The 25017-nt window shown below is 41.5% G+C and overlaps 1 protein-coding gene across 1 annotated transcript in view; it reads right to left on the bottom strand.

Annotated features, from left to right (window-relative positions):
- Nucleotides 1-25017, bottom strand: part of syt1a (synaptotagmin Ia) — a 167492-nt gene that overhangs the window by 115688 nt on the left and 26787 nt on the right. The window contains exon 2 of the mRNA XM_044020704.1: nt 5851-5889. The gene's annotated coding sequence lies outside the window, so the exon portion shown is untranslated. The remainder of the gene's footprint in view (nt 1-5850; nt 5890-25017) is intronic.

The raw sequence follows: 25017 nt of genomic DNA, 5'->3' as shown, positions 1-25017 counted from the left end.
TCAAAGCAGAAAGCAGACAGACAGAAAGAAATTTTAAAAGATAAACTGATAGATGAAAAGAAATTTAATACAGTTTATCCTGTATGATTGTAAAAAATTGTATGAGTTTTAGCTCCCACTCTAATCTGGAATGGCAAACCCTAAGCTTCTTATCGCTTTCCCTTATTTATTCTGTCACCATCTCCAATTCATTTCTCCGCCGCGGCGCGTTGACGCAATCGCAGCACAGATAAGCAGGCGGAACAAACACGTCGCCGACTGTTCTCTGCTCTGGGGAACGTTGGTGAGTGGGAGAAGTTTGAACAGACCTTCTTCCAAGAATTCACAAGTAACATTTGAAAACTAAAACTTGTGTGAGGTGTTTCAAGTAGAAGACAGAAGAGAAAGCGAGATGAAAGGTAATCTTACGTTCTACAAATGGTGACATTTCAGCTGTTTTGGTCTCTCGAAAGTCCATAAAACGTGAAGACTGCAGAACGCGGTAGCCAGTGCCGACTCAAGTGTTTGTCCTCCGGGCAACAAATGAGGCCTTCTACAAGTCTTTGACTATTTACCACAGCACAGTTTAATCCGAGGGAAACAGCACCACCCACACTCTCCGAGCAAAGGATTAAACCTATAGGCTTCACCTCGCACCTTCACACACCCACACTGCCACTCAAACAACATCACTCTTCCCCAATAGCCAGATATTTTAGCTTCCCTACGGTATTAGACTAAACAAACGCTGCTAAGTACTGACACCGACTGGGTTGGGAAGTAGCGCCTCGGGCTTCGGCGTCGTGATGAGTCACCACAAACGGATTTCGAGAGTAGTTGTGAGTAGCTCGTCTGCCCCAGATATTTCATATAGTCAAGGGAGGGATTAAAATTCAGTGGCTTTGATCCCGTTTTATTGCGATGCCTACCATCTTTCCTGCCACCTTCGGTGACATGCGGCGATTTCTTCTCTGCCAGCAATCAGTGCAAGTAAGTCAAGACTGTTGGTGTTCAGTGGAGAGTCTGCTCTGCAGTGTCACTGACATTAGAGTATCAATTCCCGCCGCTTTTGTTTTATTCTTCTCAACGTGAGTGACAGCTGAGGTCAGATGAGGACACATTTGCTTTTACTCCATTTCTAGGCAGGGTTTTTCTGTTGCTTTCAGATTATTTTGTTGGGAATGAGGTTAAGACCCTCATGAAGTGTTGTTTTTTTTTTGTTTTTTTTTATAACTGCATGGCCTTGCAAGGTCTTGAAATCGTTTGTGTAAAAGTCCTGGGGCTTGTTTTTCTTCTCTGCAACCTTTATGAGAAAAGCCAAAAAATGTATACAAGTGAACATTTGTGCCAAATTTATATTCTCTTGGGGAATCTATAAATCAGCACATTTGCAGAAGAAAAAATGTTTTTGAGGTAACAGTGACCTTGATTTTTTAAAGCAGTGGAACATTTCTGCCAAATTTTAAAACAATTCCCTGAAGACATTTCCAAAATATCATCCGTCTGTCGCAGGAATGTCACAGTCTTACCAAGAATGCCTAAAAGTGAATGATTAACTTTTATCAGGATCCACATATGTGAGCAATGGCAGTGACAGATGCATGTACAAGTTATTTTCTTAGATATTTCAGACCTGTTTTGAAAAATGCCTGAATGCACAACAAAAACAATAACTTAAGTTTCCTGACTCTCTGCCTGATTTGTTCACCAAACTTCATTAAAATTATGTTCAGTACTTTTGAGGCCAAAATAAAAGAAACGCACACCGGGGGTGGTGAGAACAGTTTGTGTCTTCTGTGTCTCGGCAGTACTGGTCCAAATGGGATGGCAAAAAAATAAGGTCAAACTCTGAGTCTGTAAGCTAGTTTGAGACATCTGGCAACCATGACGCTCCTGCACGAGGAGAAATACAAGGCAAAAAAGAAAAACTTGCCTCTGAAAGAACACACACGAGAGGCTTGGTGGAGTGGAGTGTTTCTCCATGGTTGTTTTTCTTCAGGTCTGGGACTATTTGTACATATTGGTGGTTCTGTACACCGTATGCTGACATATAGCTGCAATAATGGGAGGAAATGTATTTGGGCTTAAGCTTGGGTGAGAATGCTAAAATGTTGTTTCCAAGTGAGGGAGTGCAAAGAACAAGTGAGGGAGTGCAAAGAACGAATCAGAGAGTGCAAAGAACAAGTGAGGGAGCACAAAGAACAAATCGGCGTAAACAAGTGAGGGAGTGAACAAGTGAGGAGTGCAAGAACAAGTGAGGGAGCACAAAAACAAATGAGTGAGTGCAAAGAACAAATCAGGGCAAAGAACGAATCAGGGAACGAAAGAACAAGTGAGGGAGCGAAAGAACAAATCAGAGAGTGCAAAGAACAAGTGAGGGAGCACATAGAACAAGTGAGGGAGCACAAAAAACAAATGAGTGAGTGCAAAGAACAAATCAGGGAGCGCAAAGAACAAATCAGGAAAAAGAACAAGGGGAGCCAAAGAACAAGTGAGGGAGCGCAAAGAAAAAGAGAGTGCAAAGAACAAATCGGGAGCGTAAACAAGTGAGGGAGTGCAAAGAACAAGTGAGGGAACACAAAAAACAAATGAGTGAGTGCAAAGAACAAATCAGGGAGCACAAAGAACAAATCGGGGAGCGTAAACAAGTGAGGGAGTGCAAAACAAATGAGTGAGTGCAAAGAACAAATCAGGGAGCAAAACAAATCAGGGAACGAAGAACAAGTGAGGGAGCACACACACAAGTGTGAGGGAGCACATAGAACAAGTGAGGGAGCACAAAAAACAAATGAGTGAGTGCAAAGAACAAATCAGGGAGCGCAAAGAACAAATCAGGGAACGCAAAGAACAAGTGAGGGAGCGCAAAGAACAAATCAGAGAGTGCAAAGAACAAGTGAGGGAGCACAAAGAACAAATCGGGGAGCGTAAACAAGTGAGGGAGTGCAAAGAACAAGTGAGGGAGTACAATAAAATACAATATTTTTCAATGATTCGATATTTTATTTGCTTCTCTAAAATAGTTGCTTGCGTCGTGTAAAGTGTCATTTGAAATGATTCCATAATTCAAAACAAAGCACTAAACTAAACTTTCATTTAATATGCACACATTTAAGTAGGTTGGAACTGTCATTAGGCCGCATTTACGCAAATTTCCCCTCAAACGTGACACATGAAACTGACAGCTCTCCAAAAAGCGAGCGTCTCCGGCTCATACAAATACCAATGAGCCACATGTTCTCCCGAGAGAGTGAAGCAAACACGATCGCTCCTTTGTATTTGTCATATCTCCTCCAGCCCATGGTGACCGCAATGTGTCTCAAACACTTTGGCTCACAAAGACAGCTCGACACCGTGGAGCCAGGGGGAATTAGAGCATTGTGGGAAATGGCTTCCCTGTGGCCATTTTGAAAACACTAGGCTATCTAACCCCCCCCTCTCCATGTTTGGTCTTCTCTTGAGCTTTTCCAGAGGCGATTTTTTTCTCTCTGTGTAAGTGTCTTAGGGCTGCACTGAGAGAGACAAGCCACCCTATCTGATGGTTACTGAAAACTGCGTGGCAGCCTCGAGCACAAATCAGAGTCACTGAAGAACTGTTGTCCACATGATATAGGAGAGCAAACAGGTTGCGAGCAAATACATTACAGTTTCTGAAAGTTTGCAGCATAAGGAGTGGACTAATATTGTCCATCCAGAAAATTTAAAGACACTAAAAACTCTACGAAACTTCCCTCAGGCATAAATTGTGAGTCTGTAGGTGTCCTTGGCAGCAGCAGAGTTTTCGTTTTTAAGGTGAAGTGAATTTCAAAATGGTTTTAGCTTCCATTTACACATTGAAAATGAGTAAATGGCCATGTGGGTTCAACCCAATGAAACACTCACAAAATAGCAGACGCTAACAAAAAACGAAAGAGGTGCATCACGTTGTGATACTGGAAGCACTAAAAAAGCTGGGCTAGTGAAGGTACGCTTCCTATAATTATTATTCAATCACTATTTTTTTTACTTTTGACATGCAAACGTTTTCATAAGATAAATACTTCCACGTCCAGGGTTTGACGTTGTTCTGGACAAACGCCGCTGCATGCAAAACTAGGATTTTAACCTCATCGGACGGCACAAAGAAGGATTAATAGGCCTGCTAATGGGAGTGGGCTTGCGTGGCTCCGGGTGTGAAATCAGGTATGAGGCTTAAACAGCCGTAAACAATGGCAAGTGTCAGTGGGACGTGCAGAGTACATCAGTCATTCGTGACACCTGGGACAGACACATGGAGCTTTATAATCAAGAGTGGAGTGGGTTCTCCACTGTACATCACATCAGACAGCGCTGCTAATTACTCATCTTGGTAAATCGGCGTCTCCCACCAGGAACCAAGGGAAAAAAAAGGAAAAAAAAAAACTCTACCAACAACCTCCCGCGTTTGCAATTTTTTCCCGCTCATTGTTGCTCATCCATCACCATAAATTAAATTAAATTAAATATACTGTATGTCAACAGAATGAAGGTAGATCGTAATTAGCAGGCAGGGCTGTTCTGAGTGCAGAATTAATCTCATTGGTTCAATTAGTAAGTGAGGCCAATTAAACACAGTTGAGATTGATTTCTCGAGATTTCTGTACGTGCACATATTGGGCTGTTACTTCTCTTTTCAAATATTCAGTGGGCCCAACTCTGAACCCTGTGGTTCACCTGGGGTAGCTTTACAAGAACTGTTGCTCCTGCCATCACAGTAATGTTTGGGCACAAAGACATCATTTTGAGCATCGCAATTAGTGCGATTGTGTGGTATAATCGTATATCAACACTGAAACAGTATTTAATTTAGGTACTTTTGCTGAAAAAGCAACAAAAATGTTAACGTGTTGAAAACCTTGCATAGTGGCCACCAAAGAGCAGTTTTCTTTTCATTCCATTCCATTCTATTTTAAGCAACTTACCCCATAGAGCTTTCCCATACAGAAGTCGTTAAACACCATAACTAGGAAACTACAACCAGCATGTTTGTTGTCATTTTCCATCGCTCTACACACATCATCTAAATCATTGGTCCGAGGCCTTTCGATCTACGTCCATTGGTCACACCTCTTGGAAGTTGGAAGTGACTACCAGTGTTGTCCAGACTGTTGATATGCACCAAATAGTCACAACATTTGGAAAATTTGGGTAAAACAAGTTGTGTTCTTGGTTGATTGTGGAGTTTGGCCCCCATTTCAAATGCAATATCAGCTCTCTGACTGAAAATACTCGATGTAGCATAAGGATAATCAGTGCCAACTTCAGCCGCTGATGATAATTACCCTCCGGCAATTGATGCCAACCCTGTGTTTTCCTCTTTGCGTCTCATCCAGCCTTCAAATCAACCCTACAAACCCGATTGCGTCCCATAAGTACGTCATGTAAAGAAGGATGGGGGGACGGCCAATGCCTCTTGTCTTCTTGATTGAATGGCTACTCCAGCCTTTCTGATCACAGGTGACTCCAGTCCATTGAATTAGCACACAGCCTTCTGGGCCACGGGCTCAGGGGCCATGTCGGAGCCTTGTGGTGAATATTAGATTGCACGCCTCCAGATCTAATTAAAGGAAGCAACAGGACAATGTCTGCATCTCAAATGAGACCGGGGGCTATCAGGCATCCCAACTCCCTCTTGGATTTACTGATTCGATTGATTTTGTGTGTATGTGTCAGAAAACAACAAGGTGTGGTGGGGGGGAGATGTTCTTTTCAGTAAACCTAATGAGGCCACTTCTATGTGTCACCCATTTGGCGCTAAATTGATATTTGGCACTGTCCAGCATGCTGTAAACGTCCTACATTAAACTCTCTATTATATACATATTTAAGTCATATTAAATACTGGTGAGTACTTACAGTATCTTCACTTGGAGGAGTTCCTTCCAGTCCGGCTCACTGAAACAGAGGGGAAAATCTGCCTTTAAAACAACATCGCAAAACACACAAAATGTTGGTGTAATGTGATTACATAATGCAAATTAAGACACTTGGAATTTCAAATTACAGTACAAATCACCACTTTATATATTCATTTTGACACGTGAGAATGACTTAGGCCTGAAGGCACACATTTTACAGTAGTTAACAAGCGCATTAGCCATTAATTAACAGTTCAGTATGAGTTAAATGTACCCGTGTCCACTATATAGATGAGAACAAGTAGGTCAATACTCCAGAGATGCGGCATGTTAGTCATTTACTGTGATTAAACTGCACGCTTTTAATTCATTCCTATTTAAATGGAAAATATCCTCTGTATTTGCTTGACACAGTCGGGATTGGTGGACATTACAAACAGTTTAATAAACACTATCTGTATGATGCATGAAGTGATAATATCCAAGCTTAATTTGACTGTTAAATTGTGGCCATAATAGAAAAAGGAAATTAGCTTTTTCAAACACAGGAAAGCATCAGTTTTCAGCCTCGTAAAATCAGCGCAAACACATCGATTGAAACTAAATTTTGTCTGTGATCTCAATTTGACATTTGGCCTTTAATACCTTAGAGTGCAACCAATTGGGCAGAAATTATTAGTTGTGCGATCACTTAGTCTGTGTTTCGACCAGTTGGGTGGTTATAGTGAAAGATTAGATTCACCTTGAACTTTAAGCCCAATTTTTTAAAAAGTTAATAAGTTTAATATGTCACAATAAATGGTGGGAGAAAAACGAACAACAACAGTCTCATTTGCAGGAAGCAGATGGCGCAGTGTGAAGCAGTAATACATTAACAGCATATGTAGGGCCATTGTAATTGGTTCTAAAAACAAACAGGCTATATTCAGAATGATTTCACGCCTGGAAAGGTCATGAAACTTGACATAACCACAGAAGGATTGGAAAACAACCATTTCACGCAGCCGTGAAGTTCAACAAATGTAATTGAAAACCTAATTTTTTTCCTCTTTCCCAGATAGAAAACGCAAATGGAAAGAAAGGACTGTGAAAGTTTGGTTTATTGATCAGGCTAAACGCAGAAAAATCTGTACCAGATCTGACCGGCTGTCGAGAAAGATATAAACAGCTGCTAATTAGAGGCTGATATTTACCAGCAGACAGCAGGAGGCCTCTGAAAGCCAATTCTGTGCTTTTACTGAAAAGGTGTTCCATGAATGTGTAACAGTCATGTTGGTTTGAAAAACAAACACCCCGCCGTCTGCCCATTGGGAAACATGGTCCTAAAATAGACTTCAAATGCCCAGGGATCCCGGTCGGCCTCGCTGGCGATCATTGACACCCAATAAGCTCAGTGGAGAGGGCCCTGAAGACGTGTCTATTTTTAAAGTGAACAGGGGTCAAGAAAAGGCCCTTTACCCCCGAGTGATGGGGTTTGAGAGCCCCACAGTGAGACTTCACTGTGGGAGGTCATTGCACTCAGGAAATGTGTCTTGAAATCGACCAACGCTACAGTACATCCATCACTATATCTTGGCAACCCTGTTTGTATAAATTATGTCCAAATTAATTTCATTTGTACACACACTAATTAGTGATGGCATCCAGTAAAGAAAGATCAAACTGGGGACAGGAGCAGTGGGTACCTTGTCCAGAGTTATCCCTAACTGGCAACCCTCTGGTTACCGTTACCTTAGACCACTAAAGGAAGACTTGGCCGACAGCTCTGCCAACTGAGCTTTGTGAGAAAAAGAGGATACTAAACACTAAATAACAACAAACAACAAAATCTCTCCCTTTTTTTTTTTTATAAAACAGGCCATTGGCTGTGTATTAAACTGACTCACACACAAGTCAACACAGACCATCATGTGTGTCTTTAAATCCATTTCACTGCTTTCCCGGCAGTTGCACCATCTCAAACTGGGTCACCCCGTCTCCCATTTTCTCTCATATTTAAGGGGTCGTGCTACGCTGCCTTGCTTTCACACTAATATTCACAGCAAACATTAAAACTGGGAGCCTGTTGGAAGTTTTTGTCCGTGGACACAGGCCAGCAATGTGAGCATTAAAATAGCTGACTAAGCTAAATTGGTGTGGCATACGCATTGGTTTCATTTCATGCCAGATTGTGTGCTTTTTTACAATTCAACAAGTACAGATGGTACATACTTGTTATGTCCCAGTAACATTTTTAAGTCCATTTTATTTTTAAAATGGTCTTACTATTTATTAGCTAATGCCTGCCCCGCACTAGAGGATTTTCCATTCTCACTTGATTTTTAGACCACAGTCACTACAAACTTTTCAATGTTTTAATCCTGGAAAAAGACCAGACTATCCAGTTAAGACGCAGGACCACACACTTGGTATTTAATCAAGAGAGGACATTCCAGGGATTTGTGATCTCACTGAAACTTGCGAAATCAGGCCAACTATCCTCTAGTTTGGGGCAGTATTTAAAGTGTATTTTACTAAATGTATTGTCATTTGACCCCACATTAAGGGTGTCAAATGTGAATCTATATGATAGTTGAAGTAAATTGTCGCAGTAGTAGTGGATTGCACTGATCATGGTCAAATTTGAGGCACCAGTTGTCGAGTTGTGTGCCATTAAACCATTGCACAAGGAGAAATTGGCCACATTGATTATTTGGTAGTTTTCCAGAGCATTACCATTCCATTCCAAAGAAAATCAATGTGCTTTACGACAAAAACGGTGAATATAATACATCCAACATTGCAGCATTTTTGTCACCTTCAAAAAACACATGTACGTCATCGTCATAAACAAACATGTTTTGTCGTTAATATTAATAGTAAAAGAGGGGTCCCAATCTTTGGCATTTAGCCCTGACAACCAATGACCACACCACCCAACAATCCTGCAGAAGTGTATTCACTGCTATCTGACATTCAAACTCCATAGAGAGATAAATAACCGACAACCCCACTGTCCGGTTATTATGTGGCCCTGGACAGCACATCAAATATTCTCTGTGCTACGCTACAACACGCATATGCTATGATAGAGGAAGGGAAGTCTTGAGGAAAAACACAAGGACACAATATTAATCTCAGGCTCATATTGGTGTTCAGATCTCGACCATCTTTTTAATAAGAACCAAAGGGGACCAGTGTTTGCGGGACAATGGAGACTCTTTGGTTTAGCAGCAGGGACACAAAGCCAATATCCTGTATGAAGATAAAAAAAAAACAAAAACATGAGCCTTCATTACTCTCTGAATCTCAAGACATGCGCTCTTTAGAGCTTGAAGGTTGAGTGGAGCTGACTCCATTGTTTTCTTGAAGCCATTTGCTTCCTTCCCACCAGACAAGTGGCCCCGACCGCAGCCAGATCCGAGGGCCTACTCGCGTTTGCCTGAAAAGGATTTGGCATGACGATACCGCACAGACTTTTAGCAAACGGCCAAATGATGACTACACCGTGACTCTGCCAAACCTTTGCACATGGGCGCTTGTAATGTAGTTGGATTTAATGAGGCTGCCGTGTGACACTGTCTGGTCACACAGCAACTTTGAGCCATCTCTCACACACACACACACACAACATACAGAGTGACATCTGGAACAAACACCCTTTTATGAGTCATCTTTATTTGCTGTCACCGCTGGTCATTACAAAACCAATGACCTATCCAGGGCTATACATATGTCTGGGTCCTCCTTCTGACATGACTCATGAATTTCACTCATTTTTAGTCACTACAATGTTAAAATGTGTATAAAATGACATGGAATGGGTGAATCTTGACCCTGTAATATCGATATTACTCCAATACAGTCACAATCATGTGTTAAGACTGAATCCTTTAGGTCTATTTAGCACATTAAGGAAAAGGTATACACCTTTTAACAAGAACCAATTACTTCTTAAGGGAAAAAGCCACTATTCTTCGTACATTGATATGACTTAACCCTTTAACACCTAAGCCTCAAAATGTCCGTCTTTTCAGAATAACTGTCAATATCTGGCAGTTATTCACAACGTACTGCATGTTAAAACAGTGTATTAACAATTTAAAATGGTGTTTTGTGTCCAAAAACAACTGTACAGCTGTTTTCCCAACTCTCGATCCACTCTGGTGACAAAGACGCTGATTGGGAAATTACCATAATAACCACACGTTGGCACTGACGTGCAACTTCTCAGCTTTCAGAAACCGTTGAAATTTTTTTGCTCACAAACCGTCGCGTAATTACAGTAATGCAAAGTTCGCTTGCGCAAACGTGACGTCTGTGATACGATCGTGTTTAAAGGGTTAATTTACCTGGGAAAATAAGGATGTATAGACAATCTTCTCCTATTTGAAAGTCGATGAAAATTGATGAATCATTACAACCATTATCGTTTGTTCAGAAACAACTTGGACTTACTAACTTACTAGTTGAGATTCACAACAAATGTAAAATAATACATTTAAGCTACGAGAGAAATCTGTCCCGATTTAAAACCAAACCCAAAATGTTAGCTCCGGGAAGGTCATTGTATTTCGTACCATCTGGTAAAAGCAGAGTCTCAGAACTGACATCAAACTAACACCGGCTCAGAAGAACCCAATCGACACTGAGAGACGAGGCGAGGCGACACAAAGATTACTGTAAAACCAGCAGACCGAGAGAGTCTCCCGGTGCATATGAAGAGAAACACAGAGTCCATGACTAATGAGACACAAGCTCCTAACGAAGCGTTTATGGATTTAAGCCAAAAGTGTTGGGTTTCTCTGCTGCAGAGTATATTGTGTAAGGATAATTATTGTTTTTTTGTGTGTGACAGATGACGGGGTTTTGTGAATAAACTATGCATTTTTCCATGCGTGCCTGTGATAAATAACCCGGCTGCTGTCACTGTGATACGTTTTCAAGCGCCGTCTCCTTAGAGCATTAACAGTGAAACTCTGCAGCCGCTCTCGTTTCCGCGCTTCCATTCTGTTCTGTACGCACTGGAGGAATAATTAAATGTTTTGTCTGCTTTTTTTGTGCAGAAGAGAGAGAAAGAGAGAGAGAGAGAGAGAGAAAAGACGGGTTCTCTGCTGTCAGTTACTGCATGATCTGGTACTCGGGTCTGGTTGGGGGCCTGTCAGTCAACATTTCTCTCCCTTGACATCAAAACATTTGATAATCACACTGCTACAGATGCTGAAAGGGGAAACAGCTTGGTATGCCGTGCCAACTAATTGTGTTCCCTGAGATGTCTCTGTCATCAGAATAAATTGCATGACTTTTCACAATAAATTGCATTTCTTTTTTTCTTTTTTTTTCCACGCCCATTTACTTAGCTGAATGGGCAAAAGCGACAATCAAAATTGAATTGAAACGCGAATGAAAAAGCGAACGATGTGACAGGAATATATGAAACAGGCGTAACCCGTTCATGGCTTTGGTTGAAAGCGGTTTAAAATGACAACATAAGCCGATGAAACGGTGTGATCTTAACGCAAACACATGTTTAGCAGTGACTGGTAAAGATTCCTTTGACATAAATTGGCAAGAGCCGTTTCTATAGCGACAAACGCGCAGACTGGAACCCGGGGGTCCATGAGTGCTGCCCCGCGAAACCTCTTTCTGCATGAGGTCACAGAGGCAGAGCGGCGACGGCAGCTTGTTAACCCAGACAGAGGTTGTGGACGACGCGAAGGACACAAGCTGCTTTCAGGCACGCACTACAACCCTGAACTTTTGCCAAGACACGACCCGCAGGAAAGCGTACGTGTGAACACAAGCGTCCTAGTCAGTTCAAGCACACTTTAGGGGAGTTTTCTCTGTCTGTTTAATGTCCAACTATTGTGTTTTCCCCAACAAGTTTCAAAGAGTTCTGCATGTATGCACCTTTTCCAGCCTTATATGGGCATTTCAAAAAGTTATTGGCGAGAAACAAGGAGTGTAACTGAACATTACAAGGGCCAGACGGTCGGTGTAGTGGTTAGCAATAGAAGTGTGAGAGTGAAAGGTCGTTTGTCTCTATATGTGGCCCTGTCATAGACTCGTAAACTGTCCAGGGTGTACCCCCACCTATCGCCCCAATGTCAGCTGAGATTGACCCTCATGTGGAGGATAAAGCAGTAGAAAATGGATGGATGAATGTACCCTGCAACACCTTAAAAAATGTCCAAAAAACCAAGTGATTTGATTTCCATCACCACTTCTTTCTCCAAATCTGCACGTGCAAGAAAAAGTCAAGGGTCTCTGGAGGCTAAAGATGTCACGCTTTTAGGGGGTTTGAAGGTTGTGCTCTCTTTGACCGCTACATGAAGTCCTTCACCTTATCTTATCAGGGCTGTAAAACCAAGACATCTGCTTCTGGGAATAAACTCTTGCACCTAATCTTTAAAGACGACAAACTACTGTATCTTGACCCAAATCACAATGTAAATAATGACAAGAACAGCAGTGTGTTAGATTACTAAATACCACTTTTTGAGTCCGAGTATCTACCGATATCGATATTAGTCCAATACAGTCATTTTAACCGATACTGATTCCCATCCCTATACAGATATTTGGTGAATGAATTACAACTTCATTTTATACATGTTATTTAAAGCGTACCCTCATAAAGCTTCACTAAAGGTTGGGAAAATTCCGTAAATACATTTTGGGGGACCCCAAAAAATCTCCCACAACCAATCTTTTTGGGATTTTTTGGGAAATCATGTGTACGTTTTCCTCTACTGCCGCCAGCAGGTAATGATTACATCAGTGTTACAGACAGTGTCATAATTATGCATTATGATAATAAATCAAGCAAATGTGAGCACTCAGTAGCGATAAATGATAGATGTAGGTCGATTGAGGGTTGAATAAATAAGAGTAGAGAGAAAGACGTTCTCACTCTCGAATGAATGAAATTGTGTTTGTCTTTGGTCGACGGATACAAAGACGTTTAATATTCGCCTGGTTGTGGAGTGGAATGTCCTTGAAGCTGGCACTCAAATCAGACGGCATAATAACATTCAGATGGTCTCTCTGCGTGACGATGACGATGACGCGGTGTTGGCAGGCCGCGTCTCTCCTGTGCCTTTGCCCTTGAATGATGAGGCCCTTGCACAGACACGAGTCGAACTTCCAACACATGGTTTTCTGCTCAGTAAATAAACAAAAGAAGAAGAAGAAGAAGAAGCAGGAGGAGGACGGGCAAAAATAAACATCACAAGGATTTCTTCTTGCATCCATTACTGTCACTCTGGGCACCTGAGACTCCGCTCACTCCTGATGTGGAAGTTGAAAGGTAAGCAGACTTTGCATAAGTTGAAGCCTCACACAGCTGATTGGAGGAGACAACCATGACCATGAGCGACGCACTGCCGGGCTCAGTAGTCACCTCACCGGTCAGGATGACCCACTTAGAGCCAAAACATCCATCAAATGCTGCTTAATTTGAAATGGAGCGCCCCCACCGCCCCCCAGTTTCGGCCCTGGGTGAAGCTCTTTTACGTCAGCACTCCTACTTAAGCTTTAACGCAGATCTGTTACACAAACAGAGACAGTGAGTCTTTGTTTAAGAGATTCATTTGTGGACTGAGAGGGAGCAGGAGAGACCTGGCTGCTGCTGTTGTAGTTGTTGAGCTACTTTATTCTGAATATGAGCAAATCTGGGGAATGGAGTAGATTAGAGAATGAGCCGGTTGTGGTTTTAAAGCCAAGCTTCAGCTCATCATCAAAACATCAACTGTGCTATATTCTATTGTAGATATGAGAAGAATGAGAAGATACGCGTACTTTCTAACATGCATAACATTGCACAATTTGGGCTCATTTTTGCTCATTTTATCCTTTATCTTTAATTTGTGATAAATGAAAATCATTCCACCTAAACTTCACACACTGGACCTTTGGTTTTATGGACAAAACAAGATGTTGGACATCGTACAAACATCTAATCAATACACTGAGAAAATACTCAACATTAGTATTGATTATGAAAACATTTGCAGCCCTAATTTCAATATGAAAACGATTAAAGGTTCAATCTTCGTATGCCGTATTGGTACAATACAAAAAATGGTATTGAGCCATCCCTCGATCAGATACTGTCCCTCCTCTGGTGTCAGTGAACGACGGCACTCGAGAGTCTGCTCTCTGGATAATCACTCAATCAAAGTGCATTATTTCGCTTCCACAGGTGCAGAGCGAACGTGGATTGTTTGCCGTTGAGCGTAATTTGAGTCACACGGATCGCTGTGGAAAATCGTTATTACATAATATGATTGTTTAGCAATGGGATTGCGACGCCGCAGAATCTAAATTTAGTGATAACAAACTCATTTCTGAGCGTCTTTAGTCGACTGTGCTCTCCAGCCCTCACGTCGTGATTGCTGGGTGTAAAGAATAAAAAAAAAAGTGGAAAGGAGAGAAAAAAATCAAAAATGGTACCACGATCCCTGTTGAATTTATAAATAAATTACCAACTAGTATGATCCCCCCAATCCGCCATGTTATTGCATCAAAGCATTCAGGCTTCAAGATGGTGGTGCTAATTAAGAATGCGATGTAATTATGTCTTGGCAGAACTTTTTTTTTTGATGTTCATGTGAAAGCGGGCATTGTTACTGCATGCAGATGGCACATGAATAGCACGAAAAGAAAAGATCTCACTGAGCAGGATTCTTTTTTGCCAACGCTGACTTTACCAAGCCCTGTTTTAATGGGTTGCTAGGCAACACTCATTAGTGTGCTCCACTGATAAGAGTCTGGGAAGAGATGGGGGAAATGTACACGAGCCCAAAGTTAGGTCTTCAGCTCAGAGGCAATTATGGTCTTTTTGGGACCGACCGCCATAACCTAAATACATACTGTGTAACCAAATGATAAAATACATTCCAGGAACTCTATTTTTTATCAATTAATCTCTCGATTATTATTTTTGATTTGTCCTTAAGTTGTTTGGTCCAGAAAACGCCAGAGAAGGTTGGCTGGCGTTTCCCGAAACACAAAATTCAAGCAACATGTCTAATGTTATATGGAGTAAAGAAACCAGGAAATATTCACATTCAAGGAGCTGAAAAATTGTTAATAATTGATTATTCATTGTAGCCTCAATCAGAACAAACAGTACTTTAGTCTTTTGCGGATTTCTTCAACGGACGATGATGCTCCTTAAAGCTGTAGTATGTAGGTCAATGTACTTCCAGGTCAGCTTGACCCATAAATAACATGAAAGTGGAGCAAACACACACACACACACACACACACACACACACACACACGTACTCATGGGAGAGGTTTATAGTACAAACATGACATCAGTGCTTGGCTGTAAACATGCCGAGCGACATCTGAGGAGATTACTAATCTGTGGATTCACGTTATTGAATTAATTGAATACTGGATTGCCCACTGTGTCTCTCTTCCTCATTTGCTAATTACTAAATAAAGAGGCAGCAAGGACATAAACAAGCCTTCGGCATACTTTTTGCAAACTCCTGCAGAAAAAGACAGCTGAGGTAATGGTGGGGGGATGGAAAGGTAAGTTTTTCGTTGAGATTTGAAGGTAGATATTGATGATATGCTTTGGATGAGTTGTGGGAGTGTATTCTAGAGGTGGGGATCAGTGAGATATGGAGGAGCTAAATCGAGGAGGGCGAATATACTACTACGAGATTAGCTCGGGTCTTTTATTGCTTTTGCTTTGAATGAAATTGTAATTTGGCATTTACAAAAAACAACAACAACTGCTAGTGATTTACGATTTACTCCATTTCGGCTTTTGTGTTACTGGCAGAAACGTTCTGGGGGGGGTGGGTTCTTTTGGCCCGTGGATGTGAAAGTAGCTCAAAACAGGAGCGAAAAGGGGGAGAAAATGTGAGTAAAGCAAACAGGGGAGTAAATAACACATGTGGAGTGACAACAAAAAGGTTGGGGGTTTTTTTGGGGGAGAAAACCCACTGTTTTTAGTGTTTGAAGCGGGCAGCTGTGACCTTACGATAAGCAACAATCCACCAGCTGGAAACACTGGGCCTGGAGGCAAAAAAAAAAAATAGCCAATAATATTGAAATATGTCTGCCCTCATTACTGTGTGTGCTCCTACATTACATCTACTCTCAGACACACTAATCCTGTTCATGAGTGTCAAAGGGAGTGTTTGTGTTTTGTGGTCAGATTGAGAAAATCAAATTTTGCACTCGGGCTTCCACTGGGTCCCTCTAATGAGCTCCTGTGAAATTTCCACACCAGACAATTTAACTCATTGTGTCCGTCTCTTACACTAAGTGCCTGTGTGTGTGTGTGTGCAATGGAGCAATTTGAATTTGAAGAAGTTGCCCAGTGGGTGTTTTCAATCATTACCCTAAAGCCATGTTATGCGAGTACTATTCACAAGAGCAGAATGGTCTTTTAGATGAGGCACAAGTACAAGGCACTTTAAAAGGTCAGTCGTTCCGAAGGGGAATTTGATCTTTGCAAGTCAAGTTTATTTAAATTCCCTGTAATTATTTCAATCCTCCCCCATCTTGTAGCACAACCAGGGCCGCACAACGTACCGTTTATATATCTAGTACACATATATATATGCTCAACTTTCACGAGGACTAACATGTTGGACAAGTCACCACTGTTTTTTGCCACGTCACTACTAATAAAAGGTCCTCTCGTACGTCGGGACACGAGGACGCAAACTGCATCATCTATCAGCCGCACAGATTAGAGCGTTTTAATCAGGTTTGCTTGATGACTGGGACGTACGGATGGAAGGACGGCAACAAAGGATGGAAGAATCGAATTAGTTCCGTTGGGGACAATAACACAGTAAACCTCAGTGGAGATTTGTTCCCGATACTATTAAGGACAAAACAACAACCGTTGCAGATGAGCATTAGGGAACGTCATGGGTGACATTTCTTCTTCTTCATCATCATGGCTTTCTATGGATTTTCACCAAAGGAACACACGTCATATTGACCGTCTACTAGAGAACGTCTCAGTTAAGTAACACAGATTTTTTTGGTGATTGGTGAGTCATATGGGAACCAATTTTGGTTTTTTTTCTTTAAATAGTTCATTCATTTCCAGTATTATCCGAACACAATGAGTCATATTTGTATTTAATGACCAAATGACTAAGCAAACATTGGAACGATGCGGTTTACTGGAACGATGACTAAGTTTGTGCATGTCATTATTGAAAATTCACTATGATATAATTATGTCATTAATTCTTTACGGTATTTCTCTTTTCTTTTTTTCCTCTCAAAGGTTCGCAGCTCATTCCCACCCACGTGTTGAAAATGACACCGGAGCCTGCGGGGTGCCGGCGTGACGTGGTTGACTTGCTCTTACAACGGCATATTCCATGAGTCGAGCTCGTTTGAGATTTCCGTGACCTTTTTACGTTTCATTATGAAGTTCGTGCATGAGTGTCCACCACATCACATCGGGGGGAGAAAATAAGGACCCTGACAGCGGCGACTATTATTTTTCAAACATCCACTTCTTTTGAAACTTCCGAGATAAGACGGGAAATAATGAGGCTACAGTTTATAGGTTAATGGCACGCAATTAGAGTTAGCGTCGTCTCTATGTATACGCTTTGATGTCGGAAAAGGCCAATTCTGTGAGCGTGTAACCCGCCAGCCTGACTGACGCTGATTGAAATGGCACATTTCCACTTAAAGTCATGGATACTGCATATCTTAAGGGGGGGGGACTGAGGAACTACAAAGACTCTGAGTTAAGTTCGGATCCGCTGGCGTTGCGACGCATGACCAAACCGCCCACGCCACAGTCTCTCTCTGTGACGCTGCTCGCTCGGCCTAATCAGCTGCTGTTGCTCTGGCAGAAGGGGACTCCTCCTCCCTCCCGAGCTCATGTCCATTATCCATAATTAACCGAGCAGAGGGCTGCAGATGAGGCAGCGGCGGACGCTCTAAAGAAACAAGTGTGGAGTGAATTAGCCACGCTCCTTCATCGTCGTCATCGGCTTAAGCACATTTAAATAAAACAGTACAAGTACCACCTTGCGTTCCGCAAATCCAGACTCTCTGGACAGAGAGTGTGAGAGTAAAAATAGGCCCCAAGTGATGCAATATTTTTCCTGTTGAATGCAAACTAACCAAGGTGCAAGAACGTGACAATCTCCTGCTTATTACAAGCAAAACACGACATAGCTATCGCCTGGAAATCTATGAGCAGACCGAGTTTACACACTGTCAAACTCTCTGGCTCTGGAAAAAACTTACTTATATCATAAGGGGTAAATATTCTATCTTCAAGACGATATGGGACACTTTTTTTTAAAGGGGGAGAAAGCCACAGATGGTTTACTAACCTTAATTTTATTTAGACAGGGCAACTTGTATATTCCATTACTGCTATAACATGGACACATTGATAAAAACATGATGTTTTGCCCTGCTGTAAAAGCCCCGATGTGAATTATCTCCACGACACCATGTTCTTTATTTGTTGTCATTGCAGATTTCTTTCTTGAAAATTCAATAAATACACTTTACAAGGACAAAAGGGAGTTTTTTTAGCAACAATAAATATGATATACTACTAGATACTGACTACCCTGATACATTTAGATTGTAAAATGGCTTCCAAAGTGTGTTTATGGTCACAAATGATGTCAAGGTTCCTCATTTTGTCCAAAAACACAGGAGAAATTAATTATGAATGGATGGATGGATGGAAGGAAGGATGGATGGATGGATGGGTGGATGGGTGGGTGGCTGGATGGGCATACCAAAGTTTTGTCTATGTTTTTGTTTTGTCTGACATTTAGAAGAATGGATGGATGAATAGGAGTAGGTTTTTTTTAAAACGACCAATTTTAAAAAGACAGATGATGAATAATGACAATCAACCCCTTTCTTTTGAGTTTTTTCCCCAGTACCTTTTTGAAGCACATTATATGCTAATTTGACCTATTGAAGTTATCAGCACATCGCAGCTCCTCCTTAAATACAGGCGTCTTAGAACTTCATCATATAAAAAGATGATTTGCAGCTCATCAAACCCCGACCAAATGAGGAAATGAGTATTCAGCGAGTGCCGACTTTCAACATCCTAATCAGCCACCTTTTCAATGGAAAAAAAAAAGGATTTGTTCGGCAGTGCTTATTGTCTACACAGACAGTGAGGCCTGGGGACAAAGTTAAATCAGTTCTTTCATTCAATCCAGAGTCACTCAAACGCACTCGACCAAAGAGTCTGAATGTGAAAGGAAACCCTGGACTGATTAACATCATGAATTCACACAAATTGTGTCAAGGATTATTGACATTTTGACCTTCATGTGCCATAAATTAAGAGAGAAATTTGTGCAGAATACATTCTTTCTCTGCTGCTTTATCCGACATATTCACACCTACGGTCAATTTAGTGTCCAATTAACCTACTCGGCATAGTTCTTGGACTGTTGGAGGAAGCAGGAGAACCCTGAGAGAACCCACATGGACACAAGGAGAAGAAGCAAACTCCACACTGGGGACCCTCGTGCTGGGGGGCAACAATGCTAGCCACTGCTCCACCATGTAGCCTGGACACAGAATAGTCAAATTAAAACTTTATTATTCAATGATGACGGTTTCAGAGTTGGTACTAAACTTTGATGTTAGGGCTGCAATGATCAATCGATCAATCAACGACCAAAATAAAATAACATTCAGCTATTTTGATAATAGATTCATCCGCTTTTCTAATTTTCAGCTTCTTAAATGTGAATATTTTCGTAAACGTAAAGATACAAGATTTACTACAGTATATATTCTATAGATAGCCATGTTATTTCTCTTGCTTAATAGCAAATAATGGGGTTGTGTTTTGTGAGCATGTCTGACCTTCCTTTTATCAGTTTTGGATCCCTGATTCAGGCTACATCCCTTTGTTTTTTTTCCCCCTCCGTAATGCACTTAAAAGTCCTGATTCTGAGTTATTTTTGAAAAGCAGCTTCCACAATTACAGCCTCCGCTCTGCCTCCTTTTGAATTTTCTTTTCCCTTTTTACAACAATAAATCCATTAGTGTCCCTGTGAGTGAGTGAGTTCTGGCACAGGTTCATGTTGTGGAAACCAAACACAACACAAGCCACCCTGATTTTGAGACAGGATTGAAATGCAGTGATGGAAACAAACCACCTTTAAAGATAAACACCGAAGCCGTACAAGCATAGACGTTAAAATATCTTTCTCAATATGCAAAACTATCATTGGCTTATGCGTGTGGATGCCAATTTGGAGGTTGGATACTAAACTGATTGAGTGCTGGCTTCATATGATGCTCATAATCAATGCCAGTCAGTCGTTTCATTTCAGTATACGCATAATTTCCCATTTTTTAATTGGGACATAATGTCCATAGGAGAAACCAAATTGAGGTGCGTGATTCCTCTGCGCCGTTCTACATTAATTATCCAAGCGCGGTAAACAAAAGCACCCTCCATGTCAACGTCACAACTGATGCAATTCAACATCTCATAAGAAGCAATTTACTCTTCTATAACAGGGGCCGCTCTCCAGGAAAATCATATATTGATTACCAATTTGTGCTTTAATGAAGATGCAAAAGGAGCCGGCGTTTAAATTGCTCGCCCGATTATGCCGTCTGCATATGGACAATCTATTCTTCTTCTTTCTTTTTTTTTAAAGTGATGGTGTGACCCAGGGTTTATTTCGTTGACGGAGACTACGAAGGAAAATTGATGTTCAGTAAATAAAACTGAAGTTGATATGGCGAAAACTGGGACGAAATCTACGGACACTTTCGTCGCGGAATAAAAACTAAAACGCAGAACCTGGGAAGAGCGACAATCAGAAGAGAGGAAGAAGAGATCCAATCAGGCGGATTGCCAGGTACAGAGGTCAGGTGTTGGATGTCGAAACTGAGGAGGACACACGAGGAACGCGGCAGAAATTACAGCGTTAGGAAGAAAGAGAAGAGATGGCATAGGGTCAAATTTCACGTACGATGTTACGGAAGACTTTGTAAAACAGGTGGAGCCAAACTCAAATTGAAAAAACACAACAAACCTGAAAAGACAAATTGAAGGCTAACTATAAAATGTAGCTCAAGCGGAAAAACACAACAACAATGCCGCTCGTTTTGGACGTGATGGTGCAATAGAAATACAAAACCTGGTTCTAAAAGTTCAACAGCTCCTACAGTAAAATTCAAACGTACTGTGAGCAAAGAGAGCGAGTGTAAAAGTCCATCTTTTGTCACATCAGCTCCACATTAGCATCAGTATCGGGGCATTGAAGAGAGTGTGTGAGAAACTGAAGAGAGAGGAAATCCTCTCTTCTGGAGGAAAATGGCTTGTCGTCACTGACTGCAAGGCTGCAGCTGTTTACATCTGCGTGCTATTCAAAAAGAGGTTTTCTAGTTTCTCTCAGAAACAATTAAAGCGCTAATTGAGAAGGAGTGGAACTCCGGCGAGCAGAGCACCTCCACTGTCGTCAGAGAGCCAAGCTTTATGGCGAACCTCAGCCACGCTGCATTATAGACAAAATTTGCTGTCACATCAGGTGAATGGAGGCATATTCCACCAAATAAGTGGAAAAAGGTCATAATATCTCGCCATATTACAACTTTATTCTTATTTTATATCGATATCACATAAGTGTGTGTCGTGTGTCACCCAAGAATCTCTCAATTCTCCTTATGAAACTTGGTCTCGTCTCGGGACGAATCAATCAATTTAATTCACGCAAACAAGAAAAGCTGTGTTTCCTGGGCAGAAATATCTGGCCTCAATTCAAATGTTTTAATATCATGATTGAACGCGTAATTGTTGCAGACTGACGATTGCTTTTCAATGTGTACTTTATTGCTGGTTAATTAATATTTTTTTTCTAAATTGATGTATTAGTTTTCAGAGAAATTGGGTTTTTTTGTCGCTGATTTGAGTTACAATGAGCTCTCAGGGAGTGGGTGGAGAGAGGGCTGTGATTGGCTGGTGTGTTTTTTCTGCTCCAGTTCCAGCAGATATGTGTACGTGTGTGTGTGTGTGTGTGTTACATAAGCGTGACCTGTTGTGTCACACCAGTTTTGTCTGAGCAGTACAGTTCTGGCCGCTCTTGAATGTATGTGAGAGAAATTGTATGAATTCATAATTAACCAAACATCACTGTTTGGTTAATTATGCTGGATTTTCACCAAATTGTACAAAATGTTCAGAGAGCTTTCCTGGCATTGAAACACACACACACACACACACACTCTTCACATCAACTGCCTTTGAAAAGTACTCCACAGACAAACGTTCTATGTGAATAAGGTTTAACAACATCGCTAATACACAAAATGCAATAAAATAAATGAAGCTTTTGTCTTCAGTGTACCTGAAGACGTGACTATAAGCTCCTCACGAATGAGCCCATTTTCACACAATGGATACAGATAATGTTGTATTGTTTCTGAATGCCCATGGAGGTGGTTTTTGTTTTTTTTGCAGGGTGCAAAAGTGCAAAAAGCACGCAGCACTCATCACTCACTGAGAACAAGTCAAGAATATTTTTTTAAGCATTAAAATAGGGCATCTTCATTGGTTCATTGGTGCACTTCATCGTCGTTGGCTTGGAGAAAAACAGTTGTGATCGTCGTATTTTAATTGTTGCCATAGGAGGCTCATTAGGGAGAGTTTTGACAGGTAGGCAGAGTGAATGAAGGGAACCAGTGACAGGTGGAAAGAGAGAGAGGGGGAACATGAGCGAGGGAGCAACAGCTGGCCCAGTGGAGAGAAGAGGTGTTGTGCGTCAGTGGTACGTCAAAAAGAAAGTTAGCCCGGCAACAGCAGAGGTTGAGTCATGTTTCAGAACAGCGAGTGCACAGGTGCGACCTGATGCAAATGGTGATTGATTATCCAAATATTACGTGGATATCTGCTGATGTTATCAGGGCCCCGAACACCACCGGCCCTTTCCTATCTGCTCTGAATCTTACACTTAGTCTTTGAGTGCACTTTTGGGAGCCTTGCCATGTGCATAAACTCAGAAAACTTGGTGTGCGCGTCGTCAAGTTTTAGGTTGTTAAAAGTCCATGTGGCGTGCTATAGACAGATGCTACCCGATCTATCTTCGATCTGTCTGGAGGTTATCACGGCAACCGTGGCAGTGGACAAAAGTATCCTCCTACCATCAAAAACATGTATGAATGTTAGACAGGTTGGTCCGTTGCGGCGACGTGCTCTGATCAGTATTGTACAATTTGGGTTGTATAACGACAATAAAGATCCTTTTTCGACGGTATTAGTTTACCACAGGACCAATTTATGGTCCAATTTGTACAGGATGAGAAATCGATTTAAGCACCGCCAAAAGACAGCAAACCTGGAGCAGGGAGGAAACACTATGAGAGAACATCCTTTTCATTCTGAGATCAAGTACATTTGACCTTATTTTGGTTTGGAATGTTGATCGTCTTATGCTGAAAACATTTGAGATTTGACACAGGCTTGAAAATCCGCAGAGAACTACTTGTAAACCGGATTTAAGGGAATATTTACGCACAGGATTAGTAGATTTCCCACACCTTCTTACCCATGGTGAAAGTCATCGCCCGGTAATGATTACGGATTTGGACTTAAATCGCTGAGAAGCACTGATAGAAATGACCACACCCTCTAGTGTATGTAACCCTAATCGTGTCTGAATTGGATGGCAAATCTACAATATTACGTCCCAATTACAAATGCACTACTGACGTGAAGTGTGTGACCGACTGAAAAATCAGAAACGCGTCCGCAACGAAGGTTAAACGCCCACAAATGACCAAGTATAGAGTCATTTCTCCTGAGGACAAACATTAAGGATTCTGAAGAGTCAGTAGAGGAGAGCAATCAAGCCTCTCTTCTGGCTTGTTATTCCTGCAGAGCAGCTTCCCACTGAGCCCTTGTTGTTTTTTTTTTGTTTTTTTTTCCTCCTCCTCTCTCTCAAATCGCATGCAAATGTAATTCATGTTACCAAGTTGGCGGCATCAACTGGCCACCCGCCTCCCAGGATATTTGCATGTGAAGATTGCACTGCTGCACCAGTGAGAAGATGGAGAACGGCGATGTGAGGAGGGGGCTCAAACTGTGATGGAGCAGTGTGTGTGTGTGTGTCTGAAACTAAATTCATATTCCTCAGTTTGCTCTGGAAAAGCTTGTGGGACACCACAAATTGCAGACCGCATGCTGCCATACAGTATGCCAGTCCATTAGTGTCACTTCGAGATTGATGCGTACGCTATAGAATAGTCTGGTCTTTCCACAGTTCCAAATGCTATTTGAACAATTCTTCCATCTCTCGTGTTCACTTTGAGTCCGACACGCGCAGCTCCTCAAAACACGATAAGAAGAAGTTTCATCCGATCACGGACTGCATGTAAAGATCTGACACAGCAGCAAATTGCCCTCAAACTAGAATCCATGTGCTTCCAATGCACTGCTTATCCAGGCGCTCAAGGATTCCAGATTTCAAGAGGACAAAGCCCTATTTTTTCCCTGTGGTGACCTTCACGCGTGACCACCAAAATCTAATCATTTTTGAGTCCTGAAACGATGGGGACAAAATAAAAACATATTAAATCTGTCCTTTCTGTGATGGATGGCCGCGATGAAAAGAGGGCTGAAAATGATAAGTTGAAACAGTGAAATGATGGAGTCGAGATCAATGCGATGACAAATCTGGCTCAAACTGTACCGGCTTTACGTGGAACTTCAGTCGCACCACTAAAGCAGTATACGTGATACTGCTTTAGTATACTTATACCTTTGTGACTGGGGGCAAACTGCAAGAAATTAAAGATTAAATTACAGTTATTACATGACGAATCATATAAATTAATGTCGGTTTCAATTAAGGATCAAAACTGACATCAAATATGATTCACATGTTGCGCTGTTGACCATCAGGTGTTATGACGAATGTTAGAAATCTGAATTTCCTCTAGTGGGGGTTCAACCAAAAAGTCTTAATCTTTCACCTGAAATAAACATGCTACACCATAACGTGCTTAAGGAATATTTAATGCTCTATTTAAGACTTTTCACAGATGGTGCTCACCCTGAAAAATGTATGTATGTCATATGTTGATGTGATTAGATAACGGTGTGCCATATGTTGATGTGATGAGCGCGACACGCACTCGTGCTCTCACACAAATTGCGGTTTTCTGACGGATAAAAATA

This window comes from Solea senegalensis, linkage group LG3 (assembly GCF_019176455.1).
Source record: "Solea senegalensis isolate Sse05_10M linkage group LG3, IFAPA_SoseM_1, whole genome shotgun sequence".
Taxonomy (NCBI): domain Eukaryota; kingdom Metazoa; phylum Chordata; class Actinopteri; order Pleuronectiformes; family Soleidae; genus Solea; species Solea senegalensis.
This window is presented reverse-complemented; position numbering and strand designations above follow the sequence as displayed.